Here is an 11,492-nt window from a genome sequence, read left to right on the forward strand (position 1 = left end):
TATATATATATATATATATATATATATATATGTTTTACAGTATGTCACACAATATTTGTACAACACTTTTTCAAATGCAATTTTTTGGGAAAACACTTTTCTTAATTTTAATGCATTTTTCGTAAAATATAAAATCTGATAGTATGCCAAGTAAATAGATACTATACATACCAGGCTTTAAAATTATGCATGCCCATGCAATGTAGACAAACAACGTAAATTTTACTATCCATAAGCAACGATTTAAAAGCCTTTACAGGTTACAACTTTAGATTTACACAGGAAGTCTGGTTCTAGAATCACTATCCATGATCTAACATTGCGCTGGTACCTCGCATGTGTGGGATGATCACGGTTTGCGTGCATGAGTAACCATCACTCACGCAAGCACAGGGGGACAGGGCACTCTTTTTACACTTTCATTTTTTTATCTCCTTTATTGCTTTCAAAAAGAATGTAAACATCCCTTGTGACAGCAATAGGCATGTGATAGGTACTCTTTATGGAGAGATCTGGGGTCTGCAAGGTCATTGTGATTGAATGCTTTTGATTTTAAAAAATGCTGTCGTTTCCAAACCGGAAGTAAGGATTTTACAAGAGAGCGAACTGCCGGCTATAAAAATATGGCCCTGGGTTGATGCCTGCAGCTGCAGGCATATTTCCAGTTTAACTACTCAAACTCCAGCAATGTATGGGTATTTTGCTGGAGTGGTTAACTGGCGATTGCTCAGTAATGCAACACTGTATTCAAATATAATTATAATATATATTTTCTACTTTCTGTTATAAAACATGTCTAATAAAACCTTGGTTTGATCAAATGCTTTAAAGGCCAGAGGAGAGATATGGGGTTTAATAGACACAAAATCTCTTCATAACAAGAACCTTTGAAAGTTCTGTTCATCCATTGTGATAGCAAAAAAGTTGTTCCAAAAAAAAGAAAGATATGGAGTAAAAAAAATTAATGTGCATGAAATAAATTATATATATATATATATATATATATATATATATATATATATATATATATATATATATTTTTTTTTTTTTTTTTTTTTTTTTTTTATGCAAATGTGCACATAGGTCCCGCACGCATATGTAAATGTCAATTACACCACACATGTGAGGTATCATTTGTGAATGTCAGAGCAAGAACAACATTTCTATTCCCAAACTTTCTGTGTAGAACTAAATTGGTAACCTGTAAAGGCTTTAAAAATGTTGCCTATGGTTAATTTAATGTACAGTAGTTTGTCCTCAATCCAAAAGCATGAGATATTTGGGATCTATTTACTGGGTGTAATATGATCTTTTATATTTAGTGGGAATGCTTTTATTATTCCGTATGTTTTTTGGCTCTGCGTAACTTCTGCATACTTTCAGCTATTAAAGCCATTTAACTTTTAAAATGTTCAGCTCTTTAAGCTGATGATGGGACTTCTTCAACTTTTTTTCTTCTATTTATATTTTTTTAAATATTAAGCTTTTTAACACTTTTTTAACATTGACGTCAATGAAAGCATGCTTAAAATCTGTAAAATCTTCTTCCGCTGCCAAAAGTTTCAGCTCCTTCATACTTTCACCCACAGACGCCAAACAAACTTTAAAATGTTCACAAAATATTCAGATATCTGGCTATATCTTTTCAGTTTGATATATTTTACAGTTTTTTGTGAAAAAGCTGTTTAAGTTTAGTGATCATTTCAGAAAATTTCAGAAAATTTAGGGCATCCAGGCTTTTGTTGTCTGTTTTGTTTCCATGGTTACCAAAGCTTCTTATACACAGTGATGAGCAGTGGGGGAGAGCACAGACACACCATGTACTGATTTATAATAGAGGAATATGATGGGCAGTTTTGATGGGGGCAAGATGATGGGGCAGTTTTGATGGGGGCAATATAATGGGGCAGTTTTGATGGGGCGGTTTTGATGCTATTCAGCATTCCCACAAATTTTCTCCAGGAAATACATTTTCTAGTTTACCTAAAAATTGGGTATTATATTGTGTTTGTGTTCACAAAAATGTCTTAAAATTTATTTTTTCAAAATAATCTGCGTTTGAAAAAACACTGCACAAATATTGTGTGACACCCATCATTTTATTCTGTAGGACCTCTGCCTTAAAAAATATGTAATGTTAGGGGGTTTTAAGTCATTTTCCAGAAAAAAATGCAGATTTTTACATGTATGAGAGAAATGTGAGAAATGGCCTTGGGGCCAAGTGATTAAGCTACTTAAAGAGATGTCAGTAGTTACTCTCTCATGAATGAGAATTCAAGTACTTGGGCTGTGGATTCAGGAATTGGAGGTGAGCTGAGCTGCTACACAAAATATTATTTCGCTTCTTCTTGATATTTGTTCTTTATCTGAACAGAGTACTGAGTGTAGGTTGTATAAGTTCTCATAATAGAATCCTAAGTCTCAGATTTTGCTGATCATGTGAGTCGTGCATTTTCATGAGTGTTCATGCTAGGAATTTTCCATATTTGCTACTGTGTTCAAGGAAAAGGTCACTAGATAGAGTAAAGCCCTTTTTTAGAGGGAACCTATTTACCGTATTAGTTGGCTGACCCTGGGTTCACACTAGTGCGATGTGGGAACCAGCGCGATTCCAGTGTCGGTTCCTGCATTGATCCTCTCCCATAGGCAGTTCACACTGCCTTGCGTGAACTGCTGGGGGTGTCATTAACAAAGTTAATGACACCCCCCAGTTTAGTTTACAGATCCCAAACTGTGAACTCGTATAGAATTCTAATGTGGGGGAAAAACAAGTCCCTGCACTATTTTCTGTGCGAATCTAATGTGAGTTCAGCCATACAACTGTATGGCTGAACTAGCATTGCTCAGAGATTGCATGTGATCGGCACCTACGGTGTGGGTGTGAATCACATGCGATCTCTGTGATCGCGCTTGTGGGAACCCAGGCTAGGTGTAGTGATTAGCATATATATAGGTGTGCTTTGGAGTGGTTTCAGCATACTGAACTCCATTGAACCCCATTGAAGTCAAAACGGGCTAATAGGAATGGTCTTCAAACAGATGGCAGGGGGGAAAAGGCACTGCTCTACAGGAAATTATTTAGTTCCATTTGACAGGGAGAAATTATTTTATTAAAATGTAAATTAAATTAAAGTGCAGCACTAGGAAATGCGAACACATGAAAGTGCAAAAAAATTAAAACAAATATCTAACACTAGTTAAAGTGTAGAACATACAAACATAATACTAATAAATGCATCAAAATATCAACAAATCATAATGTCCATACAAAAATAAACGTGATGAAAACAAATTAATCCTAAGAAAGAAGTGAGTGACTGAAGTGGAAAAACCTGTTCAATATGAACAGGTTCTGCTTCTTGGAAGAAGTTCAATGTGCTCTTGTGAAAAAGGATCACCAGGAGTGGAAATCATTATAGAATGTGCAACCAGATCAAGTCGGCTATTTGCCATCAGCAAGGAGACATATGCACAGAGAAACCAAAGGAGATTGGACTCCACAGGAACCAGAAAACAAGGAACCAGCACATAGGGAATACAGCCACTCCAATTCACCGTCCAAAAACTCAAAGGCTCAGCCAGGCATATAAAGTACAGGGAAGGAAAAACACCAACATAGCATAAAATCCTTAACCAGATATGTTTATTGAATAAGTAAATAATAACACTTACATCAATGTAGTTGGATACAGGAAATGTATATATGTGTATATACATATGTGTATATACAGTATCTCACAAAAGTGAGTACCCCCTCACATTTTTGTAAATATTTTATTATACCTTTTCATGTAACAACACTGAAGAAATTACACTTTGCTACAATGTAAATATAGTAAATGTACAGCTTGTATGACAGTGTACATTTGCTGTCCCCTCAAAATAACTTAACACACAACCATTAATGTCTAAACTGCTGGCAACAAAAGTGAGCACACCCCCACGTGAAAATATTCAAATTGCGCCCAATTCGCCATTTTCCCTCCCTGGTGTTATGTGACTCCTTAGTTTTACAAGGTCTCAGGTGTGAATGGGGAGCAGGTGTTTTAAATGTGATGTTATCGCTCTCACTCTCTCATACTGGTCACGGGAAGTTCAACATGACACCTCATGGCAAAAAACAATCTGAGGATCTGAAAAAAAAAAATTGTTGCTCTACATAAAGATGGCCTGGGCTATAAAAAGATTGCCAAGACCCTGAAACTGAGCTGCAGCAAGGTGGCCAAGACCCTACATTGGTTTAACTGGACAGGTTGCACTCAGAACAGGCCATGGTCGACCAAAGAAGTTGAGTGAGTGCTCATGCTCAGCGTCATATCCAGAGGTTGTCTTTGGGAATTAGAAGTATGAGTGCTGCCAGCATTGCTGCAGAGGTTGAAGGAGTGGGGGGTCAGCCTGTCAGTGCTCAGACCGTACGCTGCACGCTGCATCAAATTGGTCTGCATGGCTATCGTCCCAGAAGGAAGACTCTTCTAAAGACGATGCACAAGAAAGCCCGCAAACAGTTTGTTGAAGACTGGATTACTGGAACCATGTCCTGGGGTGAAGATAAACTTATTTGGTTCAGATGGTGACAAGCGCGTGTGACGGCAACCAGGTGAGGAGTACAAAGACAAGTGTGTCTTGCCTACAGTCAAGCATGGTGGTGGGAGTGTCATGGTCTGGGGTAGGGATGAGCTTCGAGTTCGAGTCAAACTAATGTTCAACACAAAAATTGCCTGTTCGCCTCTTCACCGAACAGCAAACAATTTGGGGTGTTCGCTGCAAATTTGAAAAGCTGCGGAACAAAAAGTCTATGGGAGAAATCTAAAATGCTAATTTTAAAGGCTTATATGCAAGTTATTGTCATAAAATGTGTTTGGGGACCTGGGTCCTGCCCCAGGGGACATGTATCAATGCAAAAAAAGTTTTAAGTTTTTTCGGGAGCATTAGGGTGTGCCCCTCAAATATCTTGTTTGTCTATTGTATGGATTCTGACCAAATCCTGTTGGGTGGAGCACCCCTCAGTAAGTACCTCTCATTAGAGACCACCTGTGTCATGTATGTTCTCCCATATAGAGGATAGTTCAGAGAAGCAGGATCTCCTAGTCTAAGGATAGTGTAGGACCCACTAATCATGGGGGACTTTGTCGCAGTAAGTGGGCTTAAGCACCGTATAGCAATATGGTGTGACCAAATCCCCATATTTTTTGACAAAGTTTTTTGAAAATGTCTAGGTGTTTTTAAAAAGCCTTTCTGGAGGTAAATGTTAGTTTTGCATGTGTGCGCTGTAATATTTTTGTTCCATACTCTGATAAGCCCCCACAACCCCCGGCCAGGGTTGTGGGGATGAGGCCCTTGTCCTCATCAATATGGGGACAAGGTGCTTTGACAATTTGACAATTCATTATAGCCGTGAGTGCTTTTAAATTACTTTTTTTCCTGCAGAAATGACACTTTGTGACGGGACAGTTCTAAGCATGCGAAACATGCGCCCTTTAAAGACATACTATAGACACCCCCCAGGTACAAAATTTAAAGGAATGTTACACTTTTATTGTTTCACTTTAAGCATTATTAAAATCACTGCTCTTGAAAAAACGACAGGACCCAGGTCCCCAAACACTTTTTAGGACAATAACTTGCATATTAGCCTTTAAAATGAGCACTTTTGATTTTGAACGTTTGAGTCCCATAGACTTTAATAGGGTTCTAAAGTTCACACAAAGTTTAGGTCTGTTCGCAGGTTCTAGTGCGAACCGTCTGGGGGGGGGGTGTTCGGCTCATCCTTATTCCTTATGCCGCATACACACAGTCGGAGAATCTGTCGGAATGCGTCTTATCGGACCGTGTCGTCAGATAATCCGACTGTGTGTGGTATGCATCGGACTGATTCCGTCCGAATCTCCGTCGGACCCAATTTTCCAACATGTTGGAAATATTTCCCGACCAACTGGGCCGGTCGGACCTAATCCGATCATGTGTAGAGCATTTTGATCGGACCAAGTGCCACGCATGCTCAGATCAAATTCTTACATCAAAGCTATTGGCTACTAGCCTGAATGTAGTCCCATCGTAACGAAATTACATCATCACGTTCTGAAAGATCGGATTTTTCGCCAACTTTGTCCGACCGTGTGTATGCAACAGCTTCGGACAAGATCCGACGGACAAAATCCGACGGGCAGAATCCGACGGATTTGGTTGTGGAAATCTCTGACCGTGTGTACAGGGGCTTAGTCTGGCGCTTAATGAGTGCTGCCGCCACTGGGGAGCTACAGTTCATGGAGGGAACCATGGATGTCAACATGTACTGTGACATACTGAAGCAGAGCATGATCCCCTCCTTTCGGAGACTGGGCCACAGGGCAGTATTCCAACATGATAACAACCCCAAACACACCTCCAAGATGACCACTGCCTTGCTAAAGAAGCTGAGGGAGCTAGGGAGAAGGTGGGTAGAGTAAGGGGAAAATAATACTGGGAGTATACTATAGCCCCCCTAACCTGAGGGAGGAAGGTGAGACAGATCTCCTATCACAATTTGGATTAGCAACAAGGATGGGAATTGTTATCATAATGGGGGATTTTACCTATCCAACCGCGCATTCATCTAAGGCTCACCAGTTCCTAAATGTCTTGCAGGACAATTTTGTGGGTCAGATGGTAGAGGCACCAACTAGAAATAAAGCATTATTGGATCTACTGATTACCAACAATACGGACCTGATCATGGATGTGGAAATACGGGGCAATTTAGGTAACAGTGATCACAGGCCAATTGGCTTCAGTATAAATCACACAAATATGAAATATATGAGGAATACAAATACACTGAATTTCAAAAGAGCCAACTTCCCTAAACTACAAACCTTGCTAGAAGGCATAAATTGGGATAAAATATTAGGAACAAAGAACACAGAGGAAAGATGGGTTTGCTTTAAGAGCATATTAAATAAGGGCATTAGCCAATGCATCCCATTGGGTAATAAATTTAAAAGAGTGAACAAAAGTCCTGGATGGCTTAACTCCAATATAAAATGCATATAAAAGCAAAGGAGAAGGCCTTCAAAAAATACGAGGTAGAGGGATCATCATCAGCATTCAGACTTTATAAAGAATGCAACAAGAAATTTAAGGGTGCAATAAGGACGGATAAGATAGAACATGAAAGACACATAGCGGAGGAGAGCAAAAAAAAATCCCCAAAAAATTCTTTAAGTATGTAAACAGTAAAAAAGGAGGACAGACCATATTGGTCCCATAAGGAATGAGGAAGGACCTCTGGTTACAAAGGATGGGGAGATGGTGAAGGTATTGAATTTATTCTTCTCCTCAGTCTTCATGAGGGAATTGGGGAGCTTCAGTAACCAAAACTGCAGTGTTTATCCTCGTGACACATCACAGGAAGCACCTGATTAACAGAGGACAGAATTAAATTTAGACTTGAGAAACTTAAAAAATCACCGGGACCAGATGGTTTACACTCGAGGAAACTCAGTCAAGTAATTGTCAGACCATTGTTCCTAATTTTTACTGACAGTCTACTGACTGGAATGGTACCAGCTGATTAGAGAAAAGCCAATGTAGCACCAATATTTAAAAAGGGCCAAAAATACATCCCTGGGAAATACAGACCAGTTAGCCTAACATCAATAGTATGTAATCAAAAAATAGGGGGTGGTGTTGCGCTCCTTACACAAGATTATATTTTTTTCTATATATAGTAACTTGTTAGAATTATCAACTTGTGATTATAGCTAGCAAACATTCATCAGTATCATTAGCAAAATAAAGTGCAAATATGTAGATAAAGTATACTAAAATAGTATCATAAATTCATAAATATATACGTTAAAAAGGGACATAAATGTTCATCATAAAAAATTCCTACTGTGCAAAATTTAAAAAATAGATGTAAAACATATATCCGACATGTGCAAAATTGCATAAAAAGGTAAGTAGTGTGTGATTTCAAAATTGTGCAACATACGTAAAGAGTAAATAATTCATAAAGTGACTTATTTCAACAAGGAGAAACACAAAAAAATATAAATGTATACACACAGAAAAAGTATATAAATAAATAAATAAAATTCCTTTAGCAAACTGAGTGTATCAAGTCTCTAGTGCAATATTGGACGTTTATTTCTTGGTCCAGTGTGCAACAGTAGTGCAGATGTGGAAGTGTTTCACAGGAACACTGTGTGCTGCTATACTGACATTCAGTGATACTGTGCCTTTAAGTGCTAGGCTATGAATCTTCAGTGTCACTGACACCCGTGGCTGAAATAAATGATTACCTTACTGCTGTAAGATAAACAGCATGTAGCGAGGTTTAAGGGGAGGGATCCCTTCAAATCGATCTTTTCCTAGGCGTTCATACTGTGTATGGAATAAAGCCAGGGGGAGCAGGGATCCTTTCCTTGTCTTTCCGCTGGGCGTTAGTTACTTGGATCACTCAGGTCATTTAGATGCTCAATGTATTAAAGAAAAGATAAAGAGAGGCCTACCATGGTGCAGTATGTTGAAAACAGTTTTGACGTTTATTTAACCACTACAATACAGGGCACTTTCGCCCCCTTACTTCCCAGCCCAATTTTCAGCTTTCATCGCTCTCGCACTTTCAATGACAATTGCGCGGTTGTGCTACACTGTACCCAAATGACATTTTTATCATTTTGTTCGCACAAATAGAGCTTTATTTTGGTGGTATTTATTCACGACTCCATTTTTTATTTTTTGCGATATTTAAGCGCAAAAAAAGCGGAAATTTGGAAAAAAAACAATATTTTCTTTTTTCTATTTTAAAAGAAATCCAATAAAATTAAATTTTGTCATACATTTAAGCCAAAATGTATTCTCCTACATGTTTTTGGTAAAAAAAAATCCGTTAAGTGTATAATAATTGGTTTGTGTGATCACGGACATATGTACGCAAATGGTCATGTACAGATGTGTGCAGATGATCACGTACATATGTGTGCAGATAATCATTTTATATATCAATCAATATATATATATATGTACTTGTGTATACCTATATATATATACATATATCGCCGGACTCAAAGGGGATAGATAAATTTAATAGCAAAAATGCAGTAGAGGATATGTCAGAGCTAAAAATTTCTATTCTATCTAAATTCTAATTCTATTTTTATATTTAAAAACATTCAAAAATAAAAAAATAATTTTAAACGTTTTTAAGAATCTTTAAAATTATATAGACAGACTCCGGAAAAGAAGTTCAGGCAGAGGAGGCGTATACAATATATAAAGGCAAGTAATTAGTCTAGAGAACATTTGGAGAATAACTTAAAAATCATTAATAAAACAGTTGAGATCAAATTCTATATTTAACCCTCGAGGGGTAAGTGTATCAAGGGTAAAGATCCATTTTATTTCCATTTGCCCCAAAATCTTAGATGTGTGGGGTCTCTTAGCCCTTGTACACACAGTCGGACATTCTGACAACCAAATCCGTTGGATTTTGTCCGACGGATTTTGTCCGAAACTGTTGTATATACACACGGTCGGACAAAGTTGTCGGAAAATCCGATTGTACATAACGTGATGACGTTATTTAGTTACGACGGGACTACGTTCAGGCTAGTAGCCAATAGCTTTGGTCTAGGAATTTGATCTGAGCATGGGTGGCACTTTGTCTGTCGGAGTAGGCTACACATGATCGGAGTATGTCCGATCGGAGCATGTTGTCGGAAAATTTTATAGACAAGTTCGAAAACTTGGCCCGTCGGATATTCCGACGAAAACAGTCCGATGGAGACCACACACAGTCGGATTATCCGACAATACAGTCCGATCGGAGACATATTCTGTCGGAATCTCCGACCGTGTACAAGGGCTTGAAAAGGGACTTTATACAAGATTTTAGTAATAAGAACGGTATCATTAGCAGTAATCAGCATGGATTCATGAAGTTCTTGCCAAACCAATCTATTAACCTTCTATGAGGAGGTGAGTTGCCATCTAGAGAAAGGAAGGCCCGTAGATGTGGTGTACCTAGATTTTGCAAAAGCATTTGACACAGTTCCCATAAATGTTTACTGTACAAAATAAGGTCCGTGGCATGGACCATAGGGTGAGTACATGGATTGAAAACTGGCTACAAGGGCGAGTTAAGAGGGTGGTTATAAATGGAGAGTACTCGGAATGGTCAGGGGTGGGTGGTGGGGTCCCCCAGGGTTCTGTGCTGGGACCAATCCTATTTAATTTGTTCATAAATGACCTGGAGGATGGGGTAAACAGTGCAATCTCTGTATTTGCAAACAATATTAAGCTAAGCAGGGCAATAACTTCTCTGCAGGAGGTGGAAACCTTGAAAAAAGATCTTAACAAATTAATGGGGTGGGCAACTACATGGCAAATGAGGTTCAATGTAGAAAAATGTAAAATAATGCATTTGGGTGGCAAAAATATTAATGCAATCTATACACTGGGGGAGAACCTCTGGTGGAATCAAGGATGGAAAAGGACCTGGGGGTCCTAGTAGATGATAGGCTCAGCAACGGAATGCAATGCCAAGCTGCTGCTAACAAAGCCAACAGAATATTGACATGCATTAAAAAGGGTATCAACTCCAGAGATAAAACAATAATTCTCCCGCTCTACAAGACTCTGGTCTGGCCGCACCTAGAGCATGCTGTCCAGTTCTGGACACCAGTCCTTAGGAAGGATGTACTGGAAATGGATCAAGTACAAAGAAGGGCAACAAAGCTAATAAATGGTCTGGAGGATATTAGTTATGAGGAAAGGTTGCAAGCACTGAATGTATTCCCTCTGGAGAAGAGATGCTTGAGAGGGGATATGATTTCAATATACAAATACCATACTGGTGACCCCACAATAGGGATAAAACTTTTTCACAGAAGCGAGTTTAACAAGACTTGTGGCCACACTTTAAAATTAGAAGAAAAGAGGTTTAACCTTAACCTACATAGAGGGTTCTTTACTGTAAGAACGGCAATTATGTGGAATTCCCTTTCACAGTCGGTGGTCTCAGCAGGGGGCATTGATGGTTTAAAGAAACTATTCGGTAAGCACCTGAACGACCGCAACATACAGGGATATACAATGTAATACTGACATATAATCACACACATAGGTTGAACTTGATGGACTTGTGTCTTTTTTCAACCTCACCAACTATGTAACTATGGCAAGAAAAGAAAGGGCGGGGTTAGTGGGACTTTATATGAGGTAATGAATGGGTAACTTAATCTTCATTTTCTTAGCTGCGCTTCATATAAAGTCCCAACATTCCTTTTGCCAATGTTGCAAATTTCTTGCAACTATGTAACTATGTAACTATGAGGGTAAAGGTGATGGACTGGCCAAGCATGTCTCCAGACCTAAACCTTATTGAGCAACTGTGGGGCATCCTCAAATGGAAGGTGGAGGAGGGCAAGGTCTCTAACATTGACCAGCTCCGTGATGTCCTCATGGAGGAGTGGAAGAGGATGCCAGTGGCAACCTGTGAAGCTCTGGTG

This window comes from Lithobates pipiens, unplaced genomic scaffold, assembly GCF_037356315.1.
Source record: "Lithobates pipiens isolate NorthernLeopardFrog02 unplaced genomic scaffold, aLitPip1_a1.2 Scaffold_13, whole genome shotgun sequence".
NCBI lineage: Eukaryota > Metazoa > Chordata > Amphibia > Anura > Ranidae > Lithobates > Lithobates pipiens.